The sequence below is a fragment of the Castor canadensis genome, chromosome 4 (genome assembly GCF_047511655.1).
Source record: "Castor canadensis chromosome 4, mCasCan1.hap1v2, whole genome shotgun sequence".
In the NCBI taxonomy this organism is placed as follows: Eukaryota; Metazoa; Chordata; class Mammalia; order Rodentia; family Castoridae; genus Castor; species Castor canadensis.
The window spans coordinates 54,779,395-54,797,051 of NC_133389.1; the positions used below are offsets into that span (position 1 = coordinate 54,779,395).

At 35.8% G+C, this 17,657-nt stretch overlaps 1 pseudogene; it reads left to right on the top strand.

The window, feature by feature from the left end:
- The first annotated feature begins 15,565 nt into the window (after positions 1-15,565).
- Positions 15,566-16,171, top strand: LOC109680966 (high mobility group protein B1 pseudogene; annotated as a pseudogene).
- Positions 16,172-17,657: the final 1,486 nt, after the last annotated feature.

Genomic DNA, 17,657 nt, shown 5'->3' on the forward strand with positions numbered 1-17,657 from the left:
ATACAAGTGTCACCTGATAGGATGCAATGAGAGGAAAACATCTCTTCTGTGATATTCCTCCCAGAAATGTATTATCAGTATTGAATCATGAGGGAACATCAGGGAAATCCAAACTTAATAATAACAGTCTACAAAATGACAAGCCTGTGATCTTCTAGAGTGTCATGCCATAATAATCAAGGGAGAATTGATATTGTTAGATTGTTCCAGACTGACAGACCACAGAGAGATGCTACAAATAGATGTATCACACGATGCTGAGCTCTGTCCTTTTCTGTTAAAGGACATTGTTCAAACAACTAGTGAAACTTGAATGGTCGCTGAGGATGAGATGTCAAAAAGGGGTCAATGTTAACATCTGATTTTTTGGTAGTTGTACCATGGTTGGGAAACACTTGGCTTTTGTTTGTAGGAAGTTTACATTGGGGGCTGATTTGGCATCACCTTGGCAAATTATTATCCACTAGTTGAGGAGGAAAAAAGGTTTTTTGTACTAAAATAGGCAAATTTATGTAAATTTGATATTTTTTCAAAGTAAAAAAATAAATTTAAAGAATAAAGAAAAACCTCCCTTTTTACTTTTCCTTTTTACAACGTTTTGGAAAATGTGTGGTATTTTGAGTGAAATTATTAAAAATGCCTTTCCTATCACTTCATTAAATTGTTTGCTCTCACAATTAGAAAACTCTTTCTCCCTTTATCATCTCACATTTTTAAATTTGATATTCCTTTACACGAATCTTTCACAATTTATCTATTCACCTATTGAAGAATGTCTTCATTGTTTCCAGTCATTGATAATTTCAGAAGAAAGCTAAGATCAACATTGTTGGAGTGCATGGTGAGATATATTTAACTGTTAGTCCCTAGACTTTGTTCTTCTACATTATAATGTTGACCTTTCTGGGCCCTTTGACATCACGTAAAAAAATTTAAAATTAGATTGCACATGCTTGCTACTCAACTTGCTGGGATTTTGACTGGAATGGTATTGAACTGATGCAGGTAGAACTGACATCTTAATAGCATAGTTTAATTCATGAATGTGGAATATTACTCCATTATCAAGATACTCTTTTTCTCTCATCAGAGTTTTGTAATTTTCCCATAATATTTGTTAGGTTTGTTCTTGAGTCTTTTCTTTTCTTCCTCCCTCCCTCCCTCTCTCCCTTCTTTCTTTCTTTCCTCCCTCTCCTTCCTTTCTTCCTTTCCTCTCTCTCCCTTTCTACATTCCTTCCTTTCTTTATTTCCTTCTTTCCTTCCTTTCTCCCTCCCTTCCTTATTATCTCCCCTCTCTCCCTCCTTCCTTCCTCCTTTCCTTCTTTCCCTCCTTCTAGGTTCCTACATTCTTTTGTTCTGTCTCTCTCTTTCTGTGTGGTGTTAATGTAAAAGACTGTGTTTTTAATTTCAAATTCTAATTGTTTATTGCTGGTATATAGGCAATAAATTTATATTTAATATTATCTTTTTATGCTTTAGTCTTGCTATATTCACATATTGACTTCAGGAATTTTTTGGTTGATTCTTTGGGGGTTTCTGTAGACAATCATGTCATCTGTGAACAAATAGTTTTATTTTTTCTTTCCCAATATCTACATTTAAAAATAAAGTCAAAAAAGTCTCCTCTCTCATCATTAAGTATTCATATTAGCTATTTTTTTAGCTTATTTATTTTTAATTAAGTCAGACAAGCTCCCCTTTTCCCAGTTTGCTTGAAGTTTTTATTGTGAAGGGATAATTGATTTTTTTTTCTTTTATTATTCATATGTGCATACAAGGCTTGGGTCATTTCTCCCTCCTGCCCCCACCCCCTCCCTTACCACCCAGTCCACCCCCTCCCTCACCCCCCCCAATACCCAGCAGAAACTATTTTGCCCTTATTTCTAATTTTGTTATAGAAAGAGTATAAGCAATAATAGGAAGGAACAAGGGTTTTTGTTGGTTGCGGTAAGGATAGCTATACAGGCATTGACTCACATTGATTTCCTGTGTGTGTGTGTTACCTTCTAGGTTAATTCTTTTTAATCTAACCTTTTCTCTAGTTCCTGGTCCCCTTTTCCTATTGGCCTCAGTTGCTTTAAGGTATCTGCTTTAGTTTCTCTGCGATAAGGGCAACAAATGCTAGCTAGTTTTTTGGTGTCTTACCTATCCTCACCCCTCCCTGGGTGCTCTCACTTTAAACATGTGCTCAAAGTCCAATCCCATTGTTGTGTTTGCCCTTCATCTAATGTCCACATATGAGGGAGAACATATGGTTTTTGGTCTTTTGGGCCAGGCTAACCTCACTCAGAATGATGTTCTCCAATTCCATCCATTTACCAGCGAATGATAACATTTCATTCTTCTTCATGGCTGCATAAAATTCCATTGTGTATAGATACCACATTTTCTTAATCCATTCGTCAGTGCTGGGGCATCTTGGCTGTTTCCATAACTTGGCTATTGTGAATAGTGCCGCAATAAACATGGGTGTGCAGGTGCCTCTGAAGTAACCTGTGTCACAGTCTTTTGGGTTATATCCCCATGACTGGTATTGCTGGATCAAATGGTAAGTCAATGTCTAGCTTTTTAAGTAGCCTCCAAATTTTTATCCAGAGTGATTGTACTAGTTTACATTCCCACCAACAGTGTAAGAGGGTTCCTTTTTCCCCGCATCCTCGCCAACACCTATTGTTGGTGGTGTTGCTGATGATGGCTATTCTAACAGGGGTGAGGTGGAATCTTAGTGTGGTTTTAATTTGCATTTCCTTTATTGCTAGAGATGGTGAGCATTTTTTCATGTGTTTTTTGGCCATTTAAATTTCTTCTTTTGAGAAAGTTCTGTTTAGTTCACTTGCCCATTTCTTTATTGGTTCATTAGTTTTGGGAGAATTTAGTTTTTTAAGTTCCCTGTATATTCTGGTTATCAGTCCTTTGTCTGATGTATAGCTGGCAAATATTTTCTCCCACTCTGTGGGTGTTCTCTTCAGTTTAGAGACCATTTCTTTTGATGAACAGAAGCTTTTTAGTTTTATGAGGTCCCATTTATCTATGCTATCTCTTAGTTGCTGTGCTGCTGGGGTTGCATTGAGAAAGTTCTTACCTATACCTACTAACTCCAGAATATTCCCTACTCTTTCCTGTATCAAGTTTAGAGTTTGTGGTCTGATATTAAGATCCTTGATCCATTTTGAGTTAATCTTGGTATAGGGTGAAACACATGGATCTAGTTTCAGTTTTTTGCAGACTGCTAGCCAGTTTTCCCAGCAGTTTTTGTCGAAGAGGCTGCTATTTCTCCATCGTATATTTTTAGCTCCTTTGTCAAAGACAAGTTGGTTACAGTTGTGTGGCTTCATATCTGGGTCCTCTATTCTGTTCCACTGGTCTTCATGTCTGTTTTTGTGCCAGTACCATGCTGTTTTTATTGCTACTGCTTTGTAATATAGTTTGAAGTCAGGTATTGTGATACCTCCAGCATTGTTCTTTTGACTGAGTATTGCCTTGGCTATTCGTGGCTTCCTCTGTTTCCATATAAATTTCACGGTAGATTTTTCGATCTCTTTAATGAATGTCATTGGAATTTTGATGGGAATTGCATAAACATGTAGATTACTTTTGCGAGTATCGACATTTTTACTATGTTGATTCTACTTATCCATGAGCATGGGAGATCTCTCCACTTTCTATAGTCTTCCTCAATCTCTTTCTTCAGAAGGGTATAGTTTTCCTTGTAAAGGTCTTTCACATCTTTTGTTAGGTTTACACCTAGGTATTTGATTTTTTTTGAGGCTATTGTAAGTGGAATTGTTTTCATACATTCTTTTTCAGTTTGCTCATTGTTAGTGTATAGAAATGCTAATGATTTTTCTATGTTGATTTTATATCCTGCTACCTTGCTATAGCTATTGATGATGTCTAGAAGCTTCTGAGTAGAGTTTTTTTGGGTCTTTAAGGTATAGGATCATTTCGTCTGCAAATAGGGATATTTTGACAGTTTCTTTACCTATTTGTATTCCTTTTATTCCTTCTTCTTGCCTAATTGCTCTGGCTAGGAATTCCAGTACTATGTTGAATAGTAGTGGAGATAGTGGGCATCCTTGTCTGGTTCCTGATTTTAGAGGGAATGGTTTCAGTTTTTCTCTGTTAAGTATAATGCTGGCTGTATGTTTGTCATATATAGCTTTTATAATGTTGAGGTACTTTCCTTTTATTCCTAGTTTTCTTAGAGCTTTTATCATGAAATGATGTTGGATCTTTTCAAAGGCTTTTTCTGCATCTATTGAGATGATCCAGTGGTTTTTGTCTTTGCATCTGTTAATGTGGTTTATTACGTTTATTGATTTTCGTATGTTGAACCACCCCTGCATCCCTGGGATGAAGCCTACTTGGTCGTGGTGAATAATCTTTTTGATGTGTTGTTGAATTTTGTTGAGGATTTTTGCGTCAATGTTCATTAAGGAGATTGGCCTATAGTTCTCCTTTTTGGAGTTGTGTTTGCCTGATTTTGGGATAAGTGTAGTACTGGCTTCATAAAATGTGTTTGGCAGTTTTCCTTCCCTTTCTATTTCATGGAACAGTTGAAGGAGGGTTGGTATCAGTTCTTCTTTAAAGGTCTGGTAGAATTCAGCAGAGAATCCATCAGGTCCTGGACTTTTCTTTTTGGGGAGACTCTTGATTGCTGCTTCAATTTCATTTTGTGTTGTAGATCTATTCAGGTGATTAATTTCCTCTTGGTTCAGTTTTGGATGGTCATATGTATCTAGAAATCTGTCCATTTCTTTAAGATTTTCAAATTTATTAGAATATAGGTTCTCAAAGTAGTGTCTGATGATTTCCTGGACTTCTATGGAGTTTGTTGTTATCTCCCCTTTTGCATTCCTGATTCTACTAATTTGGGTTTTTTCTCTCCTCATTTTAGTCAGGTTTGCCAGGGGTCTATTGATCTTGTTTATTTTTTTAAAGAACCAACTTTTTGTTTCATAAATTCTTTGTATTGTTTCTTTGGTTTCTATTTCGTTGATTTAAGCTCTTATTTTTATTATTTCTGTCCTATTTGTTTTGGGATTTGCTTATTTGATTTTCTTAAATGATTTTTCTATGTACTATTGGTATGATTTTATGATATTTTTGGGCTTTAGCCTGTTGCTGTGATGAATTACATTAATTAGTACTCAAATGTTGAAACAGCCTAGCCTACCTGCAATCAAACCCTCTAGGTTGTGGTGCATTTTGCTTGTTTGATCTAATTTGCTAAAATTTTGTTGAGAATTTTTATATCTATGTTCAGAGAGATTGGTCTGTATTTTTCCTCCTTTTATTGTCCTTATCTGACTTGGTATTAGAGTAATTCTTACCTCATAGAATGAGCTAGGAATTGTTCATTCTGCTTTTATTTTTTGAAAGATTGTAGAGAATTGGCATAATTTCTTCTTTAAATATTTGGTAGAATTCTGTATTGAAAATATTTGCATCTGATGTTTTCTTTTTGAAAATTTGTTAAATTTGGACCCAATTCTTTCAACAGATATAGTCTTGTTGATATCATTTATTTTTGTGTGATTGTTGGCAGATTGTGCCTCTCAGTGAATTGGTCATTTCATTTAAGTTATGTAATTTGTGTGCACAGAATTATTCATATCGATACTCTATTATCCTTTTAATATTCATGGGCTTGATGATGATACCATCTCTGACATTAGTCATCTGACATTAGTAATTTGTGTCTTCCCTCTTGCTTAGACTTGCTGAAGATTTTCAATTTTATTGATCTTTTTAAATAACTTAATTTTGTATTCATTGAGTTTTCTCTGTTGTGTTCTTATTTTCAATTCCATAGACTTCTCTAATTTTTGTTATTTCTTTTCTTCTGTTTGATTTAGGTTTATATTGGTCTTTTTTCAGTTTCCTAAGTGAAATTTGGATTATTGGTTTTAGATCTTTTTTCTTTTCTAATAAATTCATTTAGTATTATGAATTTCCTTCTAAGTACTGTTCCTACTGCATCCCGCAACTTTTATGGTTATGCTTTCATATTCATTTAGTTCAAATTATTTTGGGACTTTTTCTTTGACCCATGTGTTATTTAGGAGTGTGATGTTTAACGTCTAGGCATCTAGCTTATTGTTGATGATTCCTAGTTTAATTCTATTGAGATCTGAGAGCATATTAAACATAAGAAAATAAAAAATAATTTATTCCTTTTCTAACACTCTTAATTTCTTTATGTTGATGCAAGTTTCTGATCTGTAATTTTCTTTCTTTCTGAAGAGTATATTTTAACATTGCTTACCAGTCAGTTCTAATGCTGATATATTTCTCTTTTTCAGAGAAAGTCCTTATTTACCTTTCACTGTTGTGGGATAATACCACTGAATACAAAATTCTGAATTGGTGACTTTTTATTTCAACACTTTAAATATTTCACTCCGTTTCTTGATTGAATTGTTTCTAAAGAGAAGTCTGACATAATTCATATCCTTGCTCTTGTGTAGGTCAGTTTTTTTTTCTTCTCTGACTTTCAGTTTGAGGATTATATTCTTAGAAGTAGATTTTTTGGGAATTTATTCATCTCATTGTTTTCTGAACATCCTTAATCTGTTGTTTGGTGCATATTATTAAATCATCTATTTTGTGAAATTTTAACTTACTGTTGCTTAAATATTTCTACTCCTTTCTCTTTTTCTTCTGTAATTATCTCATAGTTATTGGATATACATTCTGTATTACCTGTTTAATTTACTTTTTATCTTTTCATGTCAACTTTAGAAGTTCCCACTGATGTTTTTCCAAGCTCATTATTTTTCTTTGACTGTGAGCAGTCTATTGATGAGGCTGTCAAGGGTATTCTTCAGTTCTGTTGTAGTGTTTTTGATTTCTTGTATTTTGTTTTTACTATTTCTTAGAGTTTTTACCTCTTTGACTACAGTGCCCTTTTGTTCTGGCATGTTGCCCATTCTTTCTATTAAATCCATGAGCAAATTAATCATAGATGTTTTAAATTCTCAATCTGGTAATTCCAACCAGCCATATATGCCTGTTTCTGATGCTTATTTAAACTGTTTCTTGTCTTTTAGTATGCCTTGTAATTTTTTTGTTGGATATACTGTGTAAAAGGAACTATAGTAAAGAACTGGATAGGGGTTAGACTATGTTTACTGTTTGCTGTAGCTTTAGATGTCAGTCTAAGATTTTCTCTGTTGTTCTTGTTTTTTTCTCTCTTGTGATCTTTGGAGTTCCTTGGAGATATAAGATCTGATATGCAGTTATTCAGTTGTATTGTCCTGCTATTATACAGGAGCACTATTGATGTGGAGGAGGGGTAACATTCTATAGTCCTTTGATTTGGTCTCTGACATTTAGGAAACCTCTGACCATGGGTTGTGAACTCTATAAGGGCTTATAGGTCCCTATTCCTTTTAAAGTGAGGCAGGAAGGGTAGAGGAACTGGAGCAGGACATATTGCTTTCTCCAAATAAAAGGCTAGGCAATATCTGAGTGTTTCTTTACACAGGTTGGATAGACCTGGTAAAATACTTTCCTTTGAACATAGGTTTAATTATGAAGAATGGACTATTTAGGGCTTATTTCAAAGTGGTTATTTGTCACCTGCCAGAATCATGTGGGGATTTTCTGTAGTCTTTACTTGAAGAGCCTGGTAGAACTTCTGCAGGTAAAACTCACCACATTGTGGGCCTCTACAGAAATTGAGTATCCTGGAGTTTTTAACTCTTTGACTTGTCTACATTAATCCTTTAGAATATTTTCAATTATAATTTAGGTATTTCTACACCAGTACTGATTGCAGTGATGGTTTCTGCTCTAGTATATTGTGATTCTTTTTATTTGCCTCTTACCACCCATTGAAACAATGGTTTGTCCTATGATCTCAGTTCTCTGAAGGATATAAGAAGAGGTGTTGGTTTCTAATTTGATCAGCTTATGTCTTGTGTGAACAGGTGTGGTGACTTCCAAGATGCTTACAGAATTGGCAGTTGAGTTGCTCTATATTTTAAACACTTAATAATTATTTTATTGTTCTGACTTGGATTAGCAGTGGATCTACTCTTGTTGCCTAGTTTTATTTTGATGGCAGATTTTTTTTGCTTATACATATGCACATTATATAACACAGATATGAATTATAAAGGCTCTGGATGACCTTATTATTCACCAGAGAGGTCTCTCATTTTCCTCTGATAGGCATGTAGGATTAGGGGTTAATATGGTTTGGATGTGTTCCCCAAATTCATGTGTTGGAAACTTAATCCTCAAATTCAAATGTTATTGATATTTGGAGGTGGAAGCTTTTGGAAGTTCATTAGGATTAGATGAGGTGATGAGGGTTGGGCTCCATGATGGCATTAAATGCCTTTATAAGAAGAGGAAGAGAGAACCTTGTGAGTGCACATGCTTTGTCATGTCAAGTCATGACTCAGCTGATGCTCTCTGCCATATCATGATACAGCCTAAGGGTCTCACTAGATGCTGGGACCATGCACCTGGACTTCCCAGCATCTAGAACCACAAGTTAAATAAATCTCTATTTCTCCTATAATTAGCTAGTCTCATTTTGTTATAACAACAGAAAAGAACTAATGGTTAATCTGGATTGTCAACTTGATTGGATTGAGAAGCACCAAGGAGAATAGCGAAGACACTTTTGGGTGTGTCATGGAGGTATTTTCAGAGAGGATTAACTAAGCACAGAGGACCTGCCATGACCGTGGGCAGCACCATCTTATATGTGTTGGTGCCCAGCTGGAAACAAGGGGGAAAATGGAGAAAATAAGTCAGTATATGCATTTTCTTTCTCTTTGCTTCCTGGCTGCCCTTAGGTGAGTGTGTTTGCTCCACCATGCTCTCCTGGCCATGAAGAAATTTCTGAAACCATAAGCCAGAATAAGTAAGTTGTTTTTCTCAGGTATTTGTCACAATGAGAAGAAAACTGACTAACACAAAACTAACTCAGAAGTTGGTCCTTCTAAGCTCATCAGACATGGACAGAAGAGTGGTTATAGTTTCAGTAAGGATTGGCTTACTTCTGTTTCTTCAAGGGACCACCCAGGCTTTTAATTAAGGGCCTTAAAAGTATCCATGTCTACATTCTTGAAAGTTTTCAGAAGACAAACTCTGTCTTTCTGCTTTTCCTAGGCCAAAGCTCCAGACTGCAGCTCCAAGCACTACAAAATACAACAAATATCCTGAGGGAATTCTGGCATGTGGTGAGGAAGGCACACTCTCCAACACATCTGTTTCCTCTGTACTATGAGACTGTTGCAGACTTACTATGGCCTTTAAAAGCTTTTTTTCTTAACTCTCTTGTCTCCAACAGAGCTCCAAATCTCAGGAAATGTCCTTTGGGAAAAAAACAATGTATTCGAGGTTCCTCATATATGGAATTTATTGTTCTATCTCCACACGGCCACCCTCATCTATTCCACAGAGACTTTTGCCTGGACTAAACCTGATCCTTATCTTGCTCTCAGAATTGAAAAGTGCCTTAGGTGATTTAAAGTTTACCTAAGAAATGTTCTCTCTTCTCCAGAATTTTAGTTTGTCAGAATTTTCAGTTTTTTTTTCTGGTTTGGGGGTGGTTCAGTACTAGGGTTGGAACTCAGTGTCTTGTCCCTGCTAGTCAGGTACTCTACTACTTGAACCACATTCCCAACCCTGGAGCCAACCTCAGACCACAATCTTTCTGCTTTAACTTCCCATGTAGCTGAGATTATAGGTATATGCTCTCCACACCCAGGTTGTCTGTTGATATGGGGGTCTTGCTAACTTTTTTTTTTTCTCATGCTGACCTCAAACTGTGATCTGATCTCTGCATCTCAAGTAACTGGGATTTTTCAGAACTGACTTTATCATGATTTTCTAGTTATCTTTGCAGGAGCATTAACAAAATATCTATTCCCTGACAGTTTACATGTAGGACATACTGACCAAGATAGAACATGTTCTTCTGGAGAATATCATTCTGAGTGAGGTTAGCCTGGCCCAAAAGATCAAAATCCGTATGTTCTCCCTCATATGCGGACATTAAATTAAGGGCAAACACAACAAAGGGAGTGGACTTTGATCACATGATAAAGTGAGAGCACACAAGGAAGGTACCAGGATAGGTAAGACACCCAAAATCTAGATAGCATTTGTTGCCCTCAACGCAGAGAAACTAAAGCAGATACTTTAAAGCAACTGAGGCCAATAGGAGAAGGGGACCAGGAACTAGAGAAAAGGTTAGTTCAAGAAGAATTAACTTAGAAGGTAACACACATGCACAGGAAATCAATGTATGTCAACTCCCTGTATAGCTATCCTTATCTCAACTAGCAAAAACCCTTGATCCTTCCTATTATTGCTTATACTCTCCTCAACAAAACTAGAGATAAGGGCAAAACAGTTTCTGCCTGGTAGCGAGGAATTGGGGGGGTAAGAGAAGGAGCAGCGGGGGAGGAGAGTGTAAGGGAGGGGGGTGGGGGAAAGGGGGGAGAAATGACCCAAACGAACAACACTGTTTTCCTGACTACATCTGTTGTTAAGAATTGTGGTCTCTGAATCATGATGATTACAGGCACCAATGATGCAAATAGGGAAGCAATGCCCCACTAAAGTTCCATTTTGTAAGGACAGGTTTGTAAAACTTTCCAATCAGTACAAATTTTTTACATTTATAATCAAGGCAAGAGAAAATGCAGTATGAAGAAAAAATTGTTTCCACTATTTTAGAGTTATTGAAGTACTCTCTTTCTGACTTTATAACATTAATTAGCTAATGGTTGCATTTCCAAGCAAGTTCCATAGTCTTAGCAACTATTAGGAATTCCTACCACATTGACAAAAGTTCCATCACTGGCAAAAGGGTTTTGTTTTGTTCTGTTTTTTGGTGGTGGTGATGGGGTCAGTTTCTTTCTCATTGGTAGTATGTGTAGGTCTGCTAGCCAGGCACCAGGGCAGGGACCCTATGGGTTTCCTGTTCTTTTCTTTCTTATATCCCATTTTTTGACATTTAGATGGGCTCTTCTTTAGATAATGACAACAGTTGATACTTGGTAAGAGATTTATTCTAACTCTTGTTTCCTAACCTCCCAAACAGCATGATTATTTGTTTCTCACTGTTACTATCAACCTCACTGTTTCTCATCAGAACATTCTACTGTTCTTTCAGCTGTTTGTGGACATACTTGCAAACCTTCATTGTGTACATTTTCTGTTTGGAGTCATGAGACCCTGCTCACACTCTACTCTAACATCTTCTTAGACCTATGTCTCTTGTACTTTTTTTGACTTGCATTTTGTAGAGTTATAGTTGATAGGATTGTGCACATCAATATGTTTGGAATGTGCCAAGTATTTCTAAGAAATGTAGGAAAAATTTTATAACAGGATTATTTTACTATGAGCCTGAAAGTGGTGCCTGAAAAAAATCGTCTACTTCAGGGCACACTTACAGGTATTATTGACCAAGATAAACATTATACTTTGGTTGGAAGAGAGTTCTGATGTAACCTTAAAAGTCAGAGTTTCCCAAAAATTGTATAGCTTTGACTTAAGTCATCTGGATAGGTGAACATTTTCATTCTTCTCATCACTGGAATTACCGAGGAGGCAAATACAGTTAGATAATAGTATCTGACTCATTCTTCTAATCAGGGTTAGTGCAAGAAACATAAACTGCTCCAATTTTATGTTGAGTGACATTCAATAGGGAATTTATGGTTATATACAGAATTACAAGGATAGATCATAGTTGTGAATGGATAGAATTCTACCTTTACTTCCATGATTACTGTTGTCACACTACTTTTGCATTCATAAAACTGGTGACTGGACAATATTCCAGTCAACAAAACAGCTTTGCCTACCACGTGACCATGCTGTTAGAATTAAGAGCTTCTAGTTTTCAAATCTCACTTTAGGCTATCAAAGCAGCTGAATCCAATTCACATCCAGACTTTTAGCTGCAAGGGAATCTGAGAATTGTGGTTTACAGGTTTTTAAACTTCTTGAGGAGAAATGAGGAAAGAATTCAAAAGAATAATCCATAGCATCCTCCATGCTACTATTCACAGGCCATTTGAATCTACAAATATTTAAACAGTAATTTAGATTGATTACTACCAGGTATATCCAGTGAAGGATATGAAACATCACAGTGATTTGCAAGCACAAAGATGCAATCAGTTTCCTGTGTGCAAAACTAAACTGACATACATTTCATCCCTATCCTTAACTAATTAAGCATACCTTTTTAAAACCTCTTCTAAACTACTAGGTAGAACTCCCTCTGTAGAATGATACAGACTAAGGGTCTGTGACCTCTTTATAAAGGCCAAAAAGTATTTTAACTCTTGTAGGTCACAAATGGTTTCTTCCTCCTCTTTCTTTTACTCTCTTCCTTCTCCTTTTTTTCATTTTGTTTTTACAATCCTTCAAAAATATAAAAACTATTCTTAACTTCAAGGCCATACCAAAAAAAGAGGCTATTGTCAGTAATTTGCCAAGCCATGATCCAGAGCATGTATTGCTTTACCTCTAACTCATGGTTGCTTCATTTGCTTAAGTCTTTTTTCTCATCATAAAGTCCTTATAATGAGGAGGTGGTGCTGTTACCAGGACAACCAGGAATTAGGCTTCCACAGTGTATTGTCAGCTGAATTCTCTACTCCATTGTCAATTTCCAGCTTTTTTCCTTGCTTACTGCATACCAGGTCACAAGAAAGGAAATATTTTTCAGTCTTCTTGTCCTTAACTATTTGTTCCTCTAGAATGACATAAAGCATGTAATAGTCACTGAAATTCAATGGCTTGACACATTCCATTTCCACAGACAGATGCTGATACATTTGCATACTTGTTTCTTTCAATACAGTATACTTATTTTCTTATCAATATTAACTAACATCTTGCACCTCAAATGACCAGTAACATAAAGTATCATAGATTGAGGTGAGATTATTGCTTTACATAGTGAAGTTTACTTAATTTGAAAGTGGGCATATCAAGAAAAGAGAAAATAAATATATATTTACTGTCCCTGAAAATGTATAAACTAGAAAATACCATACTGCATTGAATTATATAGATTGTGTTTTATTATCTCCTCTGTTGAAGCATTCTTGTCCATGTTAAGCAATGGAGCACAGTATGTGGTTATTAGGAAAGGATAATGATGTTGATACAGCCTAGATACAAACTATTCATTGAGGTGTTAGTGACTGTAAGCAGCACATGAGTTCCTGAAAGTTACAGAAGAATCAATACAGCCTATTAAACCTTCATTTCTCAAATGCTGCATACTTGAATATTTAAACTGACATCTTGAAAACTTTTGTAAAGATCAATTCAACCTCATAGCATGATGAGTAATCTTTAGGTTTAATGAGGCCTCAAGACCCAGACCAACCCGAAGCATGTCATCTTGCCTAGTTATTTGAAAGCTATTTTTTATTTCCCTAACATGATCTCAGAAAAAAAAAATCTTTGTTCTCAGGCAAGCTACAAATTCTGTTCTTGCATCATATCTTTAAAACCATACACACTGAGGAGGGTATCTAATACATGCCAGGGGCTGTGAAGCACCCACCTCTATAAGGAGACTTTGTTTAATTTAAACATGTCAAGATAGTCCTAGGAGTGCAGGATAGCACAAGTCTGTACTGTCTATCTTAGGTTTGGAATAATTTTTCCTCTTAAAATAACACAGTAAACCAATTAGCTTTTTAAATTGAATTAACCCAATAGCATTCAAAAACTGACAAACATAATCTGCTTGTTTTAAGACAGAAGTGAATTAGTCAATAGAATCATATCTCTAGTCAGGTCCAAATCAAGTTATGAAAGCTAACCAAATAGTGAGTGCTGGAATAAGTCATACTATTAGTATGCATAGTCATACTAGTCTCAAATATTTAGCAACATGGGCCTTTCCAGCAGGGAGATATAAAAGTTTAGAGTCAAAGGATGCCTTTTCATGATGTGGTAGAGTGATTGTTTTCCTTTGACGTGCATGGTTCCCTAAGCCTTAGTCTATTTTGTTATGTTTCTTGTAGTCACAGGAAGAAATAGCTCTCTTCATTCTTATAATACCATATTTTAGGCATGTTATTGTTCAATGAGTATTTTTGTCTTTCTGCTGCTTGTTTGCATCTATATCAACATCAAAGAGATAAATTTAAATACATCAAATTCTTTTTCTTAAAAAAACCCTTTTGATTAAAGTATGGAAATAATTTTTGTTATATTCTTTATTGAAGGAATTTTATAGAATATGATGGATAATAGTGAAAGAAAGGAGGATTTAAGAATTATTAATATGATACATTTTATTCATTTGAACTATTTAAAAATATAGAAATGAACTGTCAAATACATTTTCATTTGTGAATATGAATTGTCATTGTGCAGCATTATCCTATAAAATTCATTGAGTGAGCTGTCCATTTATGTTCTCTTCTGACCATTTAGATACATTAATATATGTATACATATATGTAGTTTAGAATTAAATTGAGGTCTCATTCTTGTTAAACAAATACTATTAGAGATTAGACCATCTGGTCTTCATGGGTGGCCCACATTTGGTCCATGCCTCTCAGTACTCATGCTTTTGGGAAGTTAGTCTCCTTGTCTTGAATCTCAGTTGGCACTGTAATTTGTTTTCAGCCAGGAGAGTGTGGTAGAAGTGATGCTGCATGACCTCTGAGGCAAGGTAAATATATGCCTTGCAGCATTTAAACTATGTCTCTTGATACCAAGCAGTCTGGAAGAAATCAGCTGTCACATGATCTGAAAGAATGTCCAAGTGAGCCAAGTAACGAGGTCACACACCTAACAGGTATGTGTGCATTCCCTGTTAAACCAGTCAACCCGCCAAAGTGAAGCCAAAAGTGAAGACTTTATCTGGGGCATTTAGGCCAGTTAATCCCCATCTGCTATTAGACAGAAGTCCAATGAAACCCTGCATCTCTCTCAGAAACCATGAGCGATAATACCAAAATCCTTAAGCTACTGAATTTGGAGCTGTGTTAATTACACCGCAAAGCAAACTAAACAACAGATAAAGGATATTTGTTGGTTTGGGGGTTATTTTAAATTACAATACTAAATGGCTTCTAAATGAATTTTGCTGTTAAGATTTTGTGAATTTATTGATATTCCTGCTATTTTGTCTTGTACATATATAATTCTCAGAAAATATGAAGGTAAGTGTGTGTCACTCTTATATAATAGATCTTAAAGAACAGTGAGGTAGGTTTCTGAGATGGGGTAATGATTCTTAATATTTTAAGTAAATATTTTCATCTGCAATAACTCTGCTATAAAGTTAGTAATTAAATTTTGAGATTTTTGTATACATTGAAAAGATCCAAGGAAATAAGGAACTAGATTTTACAACTTATCAATGTCAGTGTCCATATGGTTAGTAAGTGAATTTTTCTTTCTCCAAGGTGAAATGTATAAGAAAAACTAAATGATAGGCTCTCACAGCCATTGCAGTACATTGAGCTCTATAGAGACAGCACCAGGGCAAGTGAGAGCCCGAAGGGCACTGGGCGACTCTGTACCTCGCTGAGGAAAAAAACTAAAGATGGGCAAAGGAGAGCATAAGAAGCCAACAGACAAGATGTCCTTATGTGCATTCTTTGTGCAAATTTGCTGGGAGGAGCACAGGAAGAAGCACCCCGATGCCTTAGTCAGCTTCTCAGAGTTTTCTAAGAAGTGCTCAGAGAGGTGGAAGACCATGTCTGCCAAAGAGAAAGGGAAATTTGAAGACATGGCAAAGGCGGACAAGGCTCGTTATGAAAGAGAAATGAAAACTTATATTCCTCCTGAAGGGGAGACAAAAAAGTTCAAGGATCCCAATGCACCCAAGAGGCCTCCTTTGGCTTTCTTCTTGTTCTGGTCTGCATATTGCCCCAAATCAAAGAAGAACATCTCGGCCTGTCATGGTGATGTTGCAAAGAAGCTGGGAGAGAAGTGGAACAGCTCCACTGCAGGTGACAAGCAGCCTTATGAAGAGAGGGCGGCCAAGCTGAAGGAAAAGTACAAAAAGGATATTGCTGCCTATCGAGCTAAAGGAAAACCTGATGCAGAGAAAAAGGGAGTTGTCAAGGCTGAAAAGAGCAAGAAAAAGAGGAAGAGGAAGAAGATGAGGAGGACAAAGAGGACGAAGAGAGGAGGAAGACGAAGATGAAGATGATGACGATGAATAAATTGGTTCTAGCGCAGTTTTTCTTATCTGTAAAGCATTTAACCCCCCTGCACACAACTCACTCCTTTTAACAAAAAAAAATTGAAATGTGAGGCTGGGTAAGATTTGTTTTTAAACTGTACAGTGTCTTTTTTGTATAGTTAACACACCACGGAATGTGTCTTTAGATAGCCCTGTCCTGGTGGTACTTTCAATGGCCACTAACCTTGCTTGGTACAGTATGGGGGTTTTAAATTGGCATGGAAATTTAAAGCAGGTTCTTGTTGATGCACAGCACAAATTAGTTATATATGGGGCTGGTAGTTTTTTCATTTTCAGTTGTCTCTGATGCAGCTTATACAAAATAATTGTTCTGTTAACTGAATACCACTCTGTAATTGCAAAAAAAAAAGTTGCAGCTGTTTTGTTGACATTCTGAATGCATCTAAGTAAATACAGTTTTTTGTTAGTATTGTTGTCCTTTTAAAAAAAACAAAAAAACTAAATGATAAAGTATCAATATTCTCATGAGTAATTCCTTTTTTTCCTAAAAAAAAAGAAGTCTGTATATTTCTTAACTATTACAGAATATCATTGGGAAAGGCTTATGGGGCATAGAGCTGCTAAGTGTATAGCAAAGGTGGTGTCAGAAAAGTTTAGCACTGAGCTTGGTTCTTTACAGTGAGTAGGAGACTAGAATAATAAAGAATTATTTATGCAAAGGAAGGGGTGGGGAATGCATTTGAGAAAGAAGATATTATGGAAGACAGGACCCAAATGCCTTTCCCATGTGTTGCCATATACTATGTCTGAATATCTAACACATTATATAGCACATGTTGATATAAAATGTTTCTTATGTTGTTGTCATGTATTGTATCTGAATATTTCATATAATGTATATCATATAATGATGTAAAATCACTTTTTTGGAGGGCAGAAATGATGCGTCATTCATGTTTGGATCCTGATACCTAGTATTAACTCTGACATATAGACATATGACATCTAGAATAGTAACAGGGACTCAATAATGATAATAAATGAGGAAATTAGAAAGTTTAAACTCTTTGCCTTATAACACTTATAATTTATTGGTGTTTTAGCGTTCTCCATTAGATTGAAAGATCTTTTAGAGAAGGGATGGATCTTGCCATAACTTATGGTTGAGTAGAGGCAGGGTAATAATGCTGAGTAGTGGGCTATTTAAATAATTTCTAACTGGGAGTGCCATTTTTTCCTACCCTGGTCATCTGTGAATAGATTAAGGTACAACATGATATTGTAAGACTAATGGTTTGGGAGTCCACAGTCATCTGTACTTCTAGCCATTTTTTTTTTCTTTTTAATGGTCTTTAAATGGTGCCTGACACATAGAACCCAATAAATGTTCAGGGATTAAATGGAAATCAAACCATAGTTCTTTACTTTAAAAAAATCCACAAAAGGTCTCACTTAAGCCTTTAAGTTTACATGAAATATTGATATT